The following is a 13,574-nucleotide window of genomic DNA, read 5'->3' as shown; positions in this document are numbered from 1 at the left end:
TGACTTACATGCATTGCTGAACAGAAGGAACAGCTAATTGATATTTTAATTTTGTATGTTTTATCTTTCTATATTTTCTTATATGCTGTGTATATGGGTGTGTTTGAATGTCTATAGCTCTACATATTTATCACATACTTATATAGAAATAAAAAATCCGATAGTTATGTAAATTTAAACTGAGGTAAGGGATTGAAAAATGTTGAAAGTTGTCTCATATAACTACCCTATGCCTTATTTAAGGCCTTAGGTTAGCGAACACAATACAGTCTGTGTATTAATTACATGTGGTTATTATATTCCTTTTAATCACTGTAAAACACAGGCCTCAAACTGAAAAAAAAATGCTTCTGTTCCAAAAAACTGAAACTTTAGTTTTTGCTTTTTAAAATAATTTACTTATTATTTTGTGTACTGCCTGCATGTATGTGAGTACTCCCATGTCTTGCAATATTCACGGAGGTCAGAATAGATCTCTGGATTCCCTGTAACTGGTGTTACAGACAGTTGCTAGGCACCAGGGTTCTCTGCAAGAGCAGCCAGGGCTCTTGATCACCGAGTCATCTCTTTAGCCCCAGACCTTGCCTTTTGAGAAGGTAATGAACATAAATAATACATCAGAGGATCTAGTAAAAATAAAACCTCTTAGCTGGGCATGGTGGCAAAAGCCTTTAATCCAGCACTCGGGAGACAGAAGCAGGCAGATATCTGTGGGTTCAAAGCCTGCCTGGTCTACATAGTGAGTTCCAGATCAGTTGGGGCTACAGGGAGACCCTGTCTCAAAAAGACAAAATGAAAAAGAAATTAAACTTGTACATAAGGTGTGTTCTATTGTTGTATCACTATTCATAAAGCCAAGTAAACTTGGGAAGAAGCTAAATACGAAGCAAGAAATCAGCTCAGTTGTGACGCATATGTTCTGTGAACTATTATATACCTGTTAAAAATATGGAGACAGATATGTCTCTATTTTCCGGCATTCTTTATTATTTTTTGTAAATGTTTTATTGAATTTGTGTGTATTTTATAAAGAGCACCTTAATCATCATTATACCCCCTTCCACATTGGCACCCTCCTATAACCCCTCCTCCCATTGGATTTTACTCTGTAGTGTTAAGGCCTATCCAGTCAGGTTAGTGTCCCAGACCTTCCTCAGTGCAAGTTCATACACTGAGGTCTAGTCAACCTATCTAGAGTCCCTCCTTTTAAGAAAAGATCAGTTCTTCCTCATCCAGCATTAATCAGCTGCCAGTAGATCTATGGCTAAGATTGGGGTTTATAAATGTTATTACACAAATCAGTGATTTCTGTCTCCTTTTCACTTACATAGGGTCTTAACAATGCTGCATCTCCATGGCCCTTTTTACAGCATCCCTCACTCCTTTGCTCCTTAACCTGTAAATGAGTGGGCTTAACATAGGACTCATCAGGGTGTAAGACACAGACATCACCTTCTCTTGCTCTGTGGAGGACTGGGAACTTGGCCGATGTAAGTGAAGCTGATGGAGCCAAAGAACAAGGTCACAGCTTTCAGTTGTGTGGCACAGGTAGAGAAGGCTAGGAGAGCATCACAGTCAAGAATGTGGTCATAGCAATGACCTGGAGAAGACCAAAAGCAACAGCTCGTTTATGGATGTGTCAGAACAAGACAGCTTCGGGGAGGGAGAGGGGGTCAAAGAAGTGATTGATGACATTTGAGCCACAGAAGGGCAGCTTCATTAAGCCAATTGTATGTGTCAATGAAGTGATCGTGCCTCCTAGGAATGAACCAAACACCAGTACAACACAAACTACTTTTTTTCATAGCTGCAGTATACAGTAAAGGATTTACAATGGCCCTGTAATGGTCATAAGCTATTATGGCTAGCAAAAAGCCCTCTGTGGTGAGCAATGATGGGAACATAAAATACAGCAGAATGCATGCAGAGAATGAGATTGTCTACTGTTCAGCAAAGAAGCTCTGGAGTATTGTAGGTGCAAATACTGATGGGTACCAGGCATCCATGAATGACAGATAACTAAGGAAAAGATAGATGGGTGTGTGGAGTTTGGGTGTTATTTGAATCAGAAAGAGCATTCCTAGATTCTTACCAAGGACATGACATAGATCCATGGGAATAGTTATGACGAGGAATACCTTCAGTTCAGTTATATATGTCAGTCCCCAAAGGATAAAGTCAGTAACAAATATAAAATTGAGGTCAGCCATATACTTGTGTTTCTTGATACCTGTTAATGGTAGGAGATTCAGACAAATTATCCATAACATAGAAATATGAATATCTTTGGACTCCCTAACTAGCAATATTGTTTGTGTTAATTTTGCCTAAAAAGTCTATTATACTTGAACATTTTATTTGCTTCTCCCATAAAAATGTCCATGAGAAGATAGAGAAAATGTTAGATTCTTAGATTTGCATGCTATTCCTAAGGTGTACAGGAAGCTGTAGTGCATTTGCTAGTAAGGACAGGAAAATCCCAGTTCATAACATCACAGGAACTGAAGTAAGAAATTTAACCTTTGTTTCCATTGAAGATCTCTTTTGTATTTCTTAGGTTGTCTTTAACAGTTGCTAATGTGAAATATACCAAGACCCACTATATGTCAAGTACTTTGACTCCTCTGCAAAGTAAAACTAGGTACTGGGGTGTTCCTGAGAGACAGAGCATGTTCTGAGCCCATGTTCAAGACACTGAATTCAATGCACAGCATACTCACAAAAAGAAAAACATGCTATGCTTCTTAAACATATGCCACTTCTGCTTCCAAAATTAGTAACCATTTCTTGTGGGGTGTGCATGTGCATGTATACAGTGTATATGAGGGTGTGTGTGTGTTACTTGGTATTGAACACAGGACTGGATGTTTGATAGGCAAATGTTCTACTACTAAGCCACATGTATTTGCTTGCTTTTAGTATAACAAAAAATAGAATCACAGTGTCCAAGGCCTCTGAAATCACCTTTAAGACAACAGCCTGAGGCATTGACTTCTGAGAAATCCACCCTCCGGGCATAGTGTTAAATGATGTTTTGAGTGGGAATAAGGGACATTGTGAAAAGACACTCGATACTATATTTTCACCTTCAGTAGAAGTACTTCTTTGAGACACAATGAACCAATGTACAATGCCTTCTAGTATTACAGACAAATGAAACACATGAAATTAGCATATCTTTAAATTATGCAATCTGTCCATGCTTCTATGCTGCACCAAAATTTAGAGCAGGCAGTGTCTGTTCCCCAGACCAAATCTACATCTCTTTGCTAGTATGATATTTATTCTGAAACCTTTTACTATATTTTCACATTTGTACCCCCATTGTAAAGAAATGCAAAATATAATTTGTGCATTTATAGGAAATGATTTTTGTACATTTAGCTGGTATAGTCCAAATTATTATCTAGAAGACTGTGAACCATTTTGTGAATGAAATGTTGGTATCAACCTTATTATTTCTAAATCATATTCCATACCATTGTTCCCCAGTGAAAGGCAGGATGTGAAACTTCCATACACAGTCTTTGAAATGAACTCAGGTTCTCTTATAAATTCTACGTGATTCTAAAAGCAGGTGCCTTCATTCACTATACTGTCCTCCAGTATCTCAGAATACTGTGTTACTTAGGGCACTTTTTTATCCTTGTCTCATTTAGAAACAACAAAGATAAAATGTAGCCATAAGCAAGACACATTTCCCCCTGCTCAGGAAAAATATGCAGGTTGTAGCTATGTGATCAAGACCAACCCAGCATCTTTCAACTCTAATCCTTCCTTTCCCAGATGTAAAGGAATGTTTCATAAAGGACTCAGAGAACTAAATTGCCTCTTGGTCCCTCTAAACACTGTGCATCAGGAGGGAGGTAATGGATGATGAACACTGGATTCATTATCCTTTCTTTCTTTTTTTTTTGACCATGTTACTTACATAGTGAATAAAACTTAGAAGAAGAAACACATTTTAAGTTTAGTAGAATATTAAAGATAAAAATCTCTATTATGTCTATATTATCTCTAATAATATTTGAAGATTACAGATACTTATTCAGATTGTAATTTTTATTTCCAGGTCTTCTGCAAGAACAGTGTTCTTAACCACTGAGCCATCTCTCCAGCATGTAATTCTTACTTTAAAAAAGAATATTTCCTTGACCTAACACACACACAAACACACACACACACACACACACACACACACACACATGTCTTCAATAGAAGGAGTAAAACAAATTTGATGTTCATATAGAAAAAGAGATAGATAGAACCATATTATAAAGCTAAGGGATATATGGGTAAATTACAACTTGTCCTGCCTCTGTGATTTGATGTGTATCAGATTAAAATATGAATTTTTATTCATAAAAATAATATATTTGTAGAATGTGTGCATAAAAATCAGGTAAGTGAGTTTAGCTCTCCAATGGAAGATGTATTCAACATTTCAACTCATTTAGAAACCTTGTAATCTCACGTTAATCTAGTTTGTTTCTCCATAATCCTTCCTAACAACAATAAAACAGAGCACTATAAACTTTTACTTTTAAGGTGACCCATAAAGTTAGTAAATGAAGTAGCAACAGAGAGAAGGATTGAAATTTCAACTTTCCATGTAGAAGAATCAAGGGAACTGATTTCTTGGTATGAATATATGTAAGTAAGATAATTAAAATCATTTCTGAAGACCCATTCCAAGAAGACATTCAGTTACATATTTTCCTTTTTTCCAAAAAGGAACATACTCCCTCATTCAAAGGATGTAATACACACATTATTAAAAGTTCCACTGTGTTTCTACGGGGATTTAAGAAACTCTCAAGAGCTTGATAGCTCCCCTAAAGCATTACATTTCATGAACATTACAATAGACTAAAATGGGGAGAAAGCGTGGTGAGTGTGGAATGTATGATTCCTGATAAACCAGAAGAAACAATAGTATGGACAGGAATGCCTGGTCTGTACTTGCGCCTGCTTTGCAGCACACACACGTCGGGCCAAAGTCACAAACGAAAACAGATAAATGAGCAAAGTGGCTAAAGAACCTTAAATTACCAATAGTGGAGCAAGGATTGCACAATCCAGTTCTCTTTCTTGAGACCACTGAATGAGAAGAATGGCACCAAATAACAGCACAGCTACATTGTTTCTTGAATAATTCTTCTAATTTAGCACATTCTTGTAACTGTCCTTTTTGCCATAGTATTATAGATTGTTTTAACAATTTGACTTTGGTATCATCGTTTATTTAGTTTGGGATGGTTACCCTACCTGAGTGAGGTAGATGTTTGTTCATTTCTTTCCAGGAAAATGACACAACTGAGTGCAATTTATTCTGGTGAAAGAGAAAGAAAAATCCAGGGAATGGTCAGGATCACTGTTTTATAATAACCTGTTTTCACACTATAGTCAGCTCTATCCATGTACAAGCCAGTAATCCACAAGTCTAGCATTAATTCTTCATGACCATATCATGACCTACTTACCTCTCATGAGGCCGACCTCTAACATTTACTTCAATCTGTCAACAAGATTACATTAGGGGAAATCCTACAACACACGACTCTTACACAATGCAGAAACAAAATACATGTATAATTGCAAATAATTATTACATAAAAAGGAATCAATTAACATTTTTATACAGTTGTGACTATTTGAAAAGTTTGCATATAAATGAACAGTTCCTTTAAATTCAAGAAAAATCAAGGCAAAATACAAAACACAACAAGAAAAATCAATTGTCAGGTCTCAAAATAACTGACTAGTGTAATCAAAGGTAAATAATAAATTTGAAAATAAATTGACAGGTAAAATTAAACTTCACACATGTTAATAGAAATCAAGGCAGATGGACTTTTTTCCTCAAAAATGATCATTGAAATCTGGTATGATAATCCCTCCAGCACTGCACTTTGTGATCAGGACTACTTTGGCCATCTGAGGTCTTATGTGTTTCCAAAAGAATTTTAGGTTTCTTTTCTACTTCTGTGAAGAATGCCATGGGGATTTTCATTGGCATTGCACTGAATCTTTAGATTGCTTTGGGTAAGATCATCATTTTCACAATAGTAATCCATGAACATGGGATGTCTTTCCATCTCCATATGTCTTCCTCAATATCTTTCTTCAAAGATTTAAGCTTTTCATAGTAGAGATCTGCGGGGGCCCTCTGGGGGCAGCTGGACCCTGCCGGCAGGTTGCTCTGGAGGGACTACCAACACAGGGGGATCAGAGATAGGGGAGTGCGCTGTCTGCCCATTTCGCCAGCTCTCCTCGCTGAGGAAAATCAGACGTGACAGGGAGTCTAGTCAAGCAGGAACTCATTTATTGCAGGTGTCACAGAGCTTATAAAGGCAAAAACGGCAGTTTTGAAATCCCCTCGGAAAGCCCCTACCCCGAACGTACCCAATCAGCTTAAAGGTCAACCTGCCACATGGACAGGGTCCTATAGGCATCAACGATGATCACACGCTGATCATGCACTGCCCAGGGGTGCAGAAGGACTGGCATCCAATCCGATGATCTTCAAGACAAGTCAGGCCGCACCTTGCTTACTTCTCTGGGCGCCATTTTTGCAGGGCCATCTAGGTCCCCACATCTCCCCCTTTTTATTTTTATCTTATAAGGCTGGACTGACTTTATTTTATGGGTTACCCATCTCATAGACAGCTCCCTGAGGAAAGATGGCTATTTCCTTCCTCTAATCTTGTGCATTTTGCCTGTCTTAGGTTGTGTCACCCCTGACCAAGTGTTGCCCATCATTGGACCATGCACCTGGTCATGTGCATGTCCTGTCTTAGGAGTGCTTGTCATAGGATATCTTACCCATCCTTGGCTAAAAATGCGTCATGATTAAGGGCAGCCATATGGGTAATGCTAGCCCATAATGATTCTAGCCTCGGCCCATTTAAATTAGCTGTGCATGGACAACTGGAGGGAGCCTTGTTTCTGGGGGGGTTATAATAGAGAGGAGGGGCAGTCATAGCGGTCTCATGGGTTCTTCTGCTGTTGTAACCTGGCAAAACACTCAAGACAATCGTAACGATCTCCCTCATCACCTGCTCAAGGGTTGTGGGGCACAGGTCGGTATTGGAGCCTGAGGGTAAATGCCTGTACATCATTTATTTGATTTTTGACGAACCTTACTAGGTGGTTCAAGATGCATGGCCCAAAGGATAGCAGGAGAATGACCACAAGTATGGGGCCCGATATGGTGGAAACTAAGGTAGTCAGCCAGGGGAAGAACTGAACCAGGATTTGAATCAACCCTGTTCGTTTTCCCTGGCCTTTTTCCTCTTTGCTAGCCCTTCCCACACTTTGGCCATTGGGTCCTTTACTTCTCCAGAATGGTCTATATAAAAGCAGCACTCCTTCCGTAGGGCGACACATAACCCTCCTTGCTGGAGGTAAATCAGGTCTAGTCCCCTGAGGTTTTGTAAAACCATTTCAGCTAGGGAGGAGAGGGACTCCTGCATATGGGAAATTGAGTTTTCCAGTCTCTCAATGTCAACATCAATAGTGACCCTAAGGTTAGAATATTGCTGTCCCTGCCAGGCTAAGGAGGTAATCCTGTTTCCTGTGCCAAGAAGCCCAGCCCCCAGGGTAAGGCTGAGCATGAGGACTGAGACAGGCTCCTGCCTGACCCGTGAGAGTGTCCCCTCAAGGGAATCCAGAAGATCCTCGTCTGAGTGATAAATGAGTCAAGGAACCAGGTGGACCATGACATAGTAGTCCTTACTGAGGTTAAGGACTTGTAAATTGACACATGGGGTCAGGCCCATACTGCAAGCCCACCAAATATCATTCCCTGGTACGAGGAATCTGGTGGTATTACTGGGGGCCTCAGTATGATTACAGAGGCCTTGGAGGGCCTGTGGCAGGTTACCTACACATAGGCCCCTGCCTGTGACTTGTTGCAAGGTCAGGGAAGCCTTGGATTGTCATCTACATTTCTGGGAGTTCTCCTGGACGTCATAGCTTCCTGTTGTTGCAATCCCCTCATAAAAGTGGGGGGCTGTGTCATATCAGAACCAGTAGGTGGACGCTTTGGATGGGTCAGAGGAGTTGAGAAGCAGATATGCATGCCTCAAGATTTGAAGAAGGGGGTTTTCCTCATTCCCAATGGGGTGCAATCTTTGGTGCATGGTATTTCCAGTGTCCCCATCTCCTGGGGCAGTAGCATTATGTGAAATGGTTGGGGGCCCCTGGGGCTAGGGCTTTATTCAGCCCAATGACCTTTTTGGCTCTGATACCTTTAGATTAATGTTGAAGGTGACTCCCTGATCATAACCATTTACATATAAATGGAGCCCCTAAATTTTACTCTGTATCCATCCTTTATCCTTTTTTCCCTGAGTCTGTAAATTTGATTTTTAATGGATTACAGAGAAACTGTTCACATGGTCCTCCTGGCCCTGTCCAATCTCCCATGGGCGTGCTGCTGAACCGTGTGGCCATGTTGGAGCACCTGCCTATGCCCGTCAGGCCTGACCCAGTATGTCACGGTGCAGTGACCACAAACCAAACCTGGTGGTCTTGGGGACTCCAATGGATAGAAATCAAGACACTGGAGATGCAGAGGTCTATGTGCCAGTGCATGTTTACTGTGAACAAAACCAAGATTATATAGGAATCAGATCTGGAGTAACCAAGGAATTAACTAATATTAACTAATTAACTAATACCCATAGTGTGTGTTTTGAAATATTGGGAAATTAGTCCCCAGTGTGGTTTTTTTGTTAGTTTGTTTTTTGTCTTTTTGAGACAGGGTTTCCCTGTAGCCCCAGCTGTCCTGGAACTCACTATGTAGATGAGGCTGGCCTTGAACTCACAGAGATCTGCCTGCCTCTGCCTCCAGAGTGCTGGGATTAAAGGCATGTGCCACCATGCCAGGCATACCTCAATGTGCATTTTAATGTGATATTTGTTGTTCTCAAGAATTGCATTTCTTCAGGAAAGACCTTACGTTTATAATTTAAAAAATATTTTATCAATTCTTTGAGAACGGCATACAATGTATTTTGAGCACGTCCTCCCTCCCCACCCAACTTCATGTTCCTTTGTCTTCCCCATTGAGTCCAATTTATATTGCTGGGATACCCTTGAGTTGGGATTTGATTCAAATTGTGAAATATAATATTCAAGTAAATTGTTAATAAATCACATCAGTCACTTTTCTAAAAGTTACTGAAATTTGAGAAAAACTCAAAAATTCTCATTGGCTAATATTTTTAATTGAATTTATGAATGTCTTATTTTCTTTATTATTTTTATTTTATGTGTATGAATATTGCCTCCATGTAGACAGGTGCACCCACATCATGCAATGCCTGCAGACGTCAGAAGAAGGTGCTGAAAATCGAACCCAGGTCCTCTGCAAGAGCAACCAGTGCTTCTAACCACTGAGCCATCTCTGCAGCTCATCATATTTTCCTAAACATATTAGTATCAAATCAACGTTTGAAATCAATATAGGCTATAAGTAAAATCTACATATTTAATGCCTTAATGTTTAAATGTGATGATGTGTTAAATTTCAAATGCTGTGTTTTATTTTATTTTTTATTTTTCATTTCTAACATTTTTACTGAATTTCTGTGCAAAATCTAGACCTGCTCCCCACTCCCCCCATAGTACTCTGACCAGATTTTAAGTATTCTGCCATATATGTTAAATCTTATCCTGTCAAGTATTTTGTGGATTTATTGATTTCACTATATCTACATTATCTTCTAAAGTCAAATATACTTAGTGAGCAGTTAAATCATGTCAGAAATTGAAGGACTCCTTTTCAGATTTCTGAATTTCGTTTGATTCAAGAGATTGCTGTCTAGTATACAGAATATTTATTCATGCTAGGCACACAGTTCTCCTTTCAAGATGCTCTAACAGTGATTTTATAATTTTATAAATTTTAACAGAATTTGCTTGTGGAGGGTGCATTGATCTTCTGGTATTTCATCACACTTGAATGCTCCTTGCTTTGACCATTGGCTGTCTCACTGGATTTTAAGTATGCTTTGTTTTTAACACAATAACTTTCATGATGAATTCAAAGACTCTCTAAATTATCTAACAGAAAGCTTCATCACTATACATAACTTTGGTGTGAGTTCTTAAATTTTGAACAATATTTGGACCAAAAGAAAGTTAGGAAGGAAAGTATTTATTTCATCTTAAAGGCTACAACCAGTGAGGAAATCTAGGACAGGAATTCAAGGCAGGGCAGGGACTTGGAAGCAGGCTGCAGAGATCACAGAGGAAGGCTGCTTGTTGGCTTGCTGGCTTTTCCATTTCCTGTCCTTTTTTATGTATTTGTTTGATTGTCTGTTTTATAGGTTTTTTTGTTTTTTGTTTTCCTGAGAGACAGGGTTTCCCTGTAGACCCAGCTAGTCTGAAATATACAGTGTAGATCAGGATGAACTTGATTTCAGAGATCTACCTGTCTCTGCTACCCAATCAGCAACATTTCTTATACAGACCAGACCTACTTGCTCAGAGATGGCACTGCCCAAAGTGGACTGGCCCATCCTATATCCACTAACAATTAATAAAATATCTCACAGACATGCCCACAGTCCAGTCTGATAGAAGAAATTCCTCAATGGAGGTTCCTTCTTCCCAGGTGCCTCTAATTGGTCAAGTTGACAAAAACTAACCAGTGTAATCATCTACGTTATTTATCTGGATATAATTCTCAGCTTACATGGTACAAACTTCAAATAATGCCAGTTATATAATAGAAGCATTTAAAAATCATTTGATTCTCATCCCCCAAATGCAAGTAACTGTAATATTATTTGAATTTTCAAACTGTAACTCTAAGTCATGTAAAAAATCACAGCTCTGTCTGAAATGTGTGCAAAATGCTATAACTTTATACTAGCTCTTTCCTACTTCATCAGTAGAGTAAAAGAAGGAGTTCTGAGACATGATAGACAAGTAATAGTGCTTATGAAACTATTAAGGGAAAAGCATACATTTTAAAATAAAATTATTTAGAAGGAAGCAAAACCCAGTTAATTCTCTTTAACAACATAATGAACTGTAATCATTTTTTAGTATGATAGACTACTAACACCATAATGAACTGTTATCATTTTTTAGTATGATAGATTACATTAATTTATATCAGCTTCAGAATTAACCACTCATGTGGGTGGGACACGTGTGCATTAGTATTTTCAGTTAAAAATCTTTCATCATTAGAACACTTAAATATTGTCCTGTGTGGCATGCTTATAATAAGGATGTTTTTGATTTCCTGTCTCTAGGGATGAGAGATGATAATGACCCAAATATGAACAATTGAGATTTGGGGCATCCAATGATCTCCTAAGTTTTCTCCCAAAAGAATAGGAGCGAACGTAAGACACAATAACACCAACAATAAGACCTTAAAGACTGAAAATCTGGTCCTCTCCAGCAGATGATCCTCTTGCTCTGATTCTTGCACACTTGTAAGCACATTTAGAAACTGCTAATGTAAGTTCATTTAACCTTCTAATGTTCCTTCATCACCTCACACTAAAAAAGCTGTCACTTATTGTACAATTTTAGTGCCACTTCCAAATAATATTTTAAAAGTGTTAATCTTTGATGTATTTATTGTTGAATTGTCTTCTTTGAATTGTAGAAAGCAAAATGTTTAAATAATACCTATATATTTATGTAAAACCTATATCAAAAATGAGTATGTGAATTTTAGCATTATTTTAAATAAACAGCATTTATAGAAATTTATTTAAAATTGGATATCTGGAAGCCATAATGTATTATACATGTTTTACATTCTCTTTTTTTTCTTTTTCAGCTTACTCAACTTCTCACAAAAGCAGGGTCTGGCCTTCCAAATCTGGAGTATAGATACAGGAAAAAAGAGCTCTGAGGATTAAGATTTAGGAAAAAGCAGGGTTCATATTACAGAAATCCTTGCCTTTAACTAAATAAAAAAGTGAAATGATTGAAACAGGTCACTCACAGTAGAGTGGAAGGATATGAGTAATGGATATCAGATAGCTTAGCTATCGCGTGTCAGCAGGGAGCTGGCATATGTCAGAATAAACCACAGTTGATACTGAGCTCTGGATTTGAATGTCAGGTCTACCGATTAATAATATTTTAGGTGAGTAAGTGTCTTACATTCTTGCTTTTGTTTTGTGGATCTTAACAAAGGTTAAAAATTAGAAGAAGATCCAAAATTTTGAGTCATAGTATCTGGCTTGCATGTACAAATAAGAGACACCTGACGTTCATGTATTTGTTTCAATAACCACAAGGTGACCTTAAATGTGTCATTCTATAATGGATAGTGGACCCTGGTGGAATTTAACTTTTTTCCTCTGAAGCATCATCTTGTTCTGTAGCTAATGAACTACATACAGTTGAAGGCATGACATGTTGGAATCACACAGGGTTGAAGGATTTCATCCTGGTAGACTTAACTGAAAATCCTAATGTGCAGGTTCCTCTTTTCTTACTTTTCAGTCTTATTTATCTCATAACTCTCATGGGCAACTGTGGGATGATTGTCTTTATCTGGTTGAGTGCTCAACTTCTTACACCAATGTACATTATTTTTTTCATTTGCAACCTCTCTTTCTGTGATATCTGCTACTCTACTGTTTTAGCTGCTAAGATGCTGGTCAATTTCCTAGTAGAACATAAGTCCAGTACATTTGTTGGCTGTGTTCTGCAAGCTTCCTTTTTTGGTAGTGTACGTCACCACAGAAGACTTGCTTCTGCCAGTGATGGCTTACGATTGCTATGTAGCCATTGCAAACCCCTTACTGTATACAGTCATTATGACCCAAAGTGTCTGCATGCAGATGGTTCTTGCATGTTACTTAAGTGGGCTCACTGATTCCCTGACACACACAATAGGTTTGCTCAAATGATTGTGAATCATTTCCTCTGTGACATCCCTCCGCTTTTGAAGCTCCCATGCTCAGACACACATACCAGTGAGACGCTGCTCTTGGTCTTCTCTGTGGTTCTTGCAATGTCCACATTCATCACCATCATGGTCTCTTACATCCACATCCTCTTCGCCATCATGAGAATCCCCTCAGTCAAGGGGAGGTGCAAAACCTTCTCCACCTGTGCCTCATACCTGACTGCTGTGAAGTTGTTCTTTGGTTCTTGAGCTTTTAGTGATATCCAGCCAAGCTCTCGGTATTCACTGCAACAAGAAAAGGTCTCTACTGTGTTTTCATATTGGTCATCCCCATGTTAAATCCACTGATTCACATCCTGAGGAATAAGGATGTGAAAGAAGCTGCAGAAAGATCAATGTGGATCATAAACTCCTCTTGACTCAGTCTTGGCTAAGACTTTGCAAACAGAACTTTAGTCTTCAAAAAGGTTTACTTACAATGTTATCAAAGATAGCAACAAAACAAAATGGAGTTATTCTTATAGTATTTGTTGCAGGGTACTGATTTGACCTCTTTAGTTTGTCAGCTTAATAATTTCATTCTTTCAATGGCAGAAAAAAATTTTCCAACACATTTTCATGTTATTATATGAAGAAATTCCCTGTTACTTAAAAAATCAAATACTTATGCTTATATTCA

General features: G+C 38.4%; 2 pseudogenes; one reads left to right on the top strand and one right to left on the bottom strand.

The window, feature by feature from the left end:
* Positions 1 to 1,335: 1,335 nt before the first annotated feature.
* On the bottom strand, positions 1,336 to 2,210 carry LOC103741069 (annotated as a pseudogene).
* A 10,181-nt stretch (positions 2,211 to 12,391) lies between these two features.
* On the top strand, positions 12,392 to 13,314 carry LOC103741068 (annotated as a pseudogene).
* The last annotated feature ends 260 nt before the right edge of the window (positions 13,315 to 13,574 follow it).

The sequence above is a fragment of the Nannospalax galili genome, unplaced genomic scaffold, assembly GCF_000622305.1.
Source record: "Nannospalax galili isolate Female #2095 unplaced genomic scaffold, S.galili_v1.0 scaffold360, whole genome shotgun sequence".
NCBI lineage: Eukaryota > Metazoa > Chordata > Mammalia > Rodentia > Spalacidae > Nannospalax > Nannospalax galili.
This window is presented reverse-complemented; position numbering and strand designations above follow the sequence as displayed.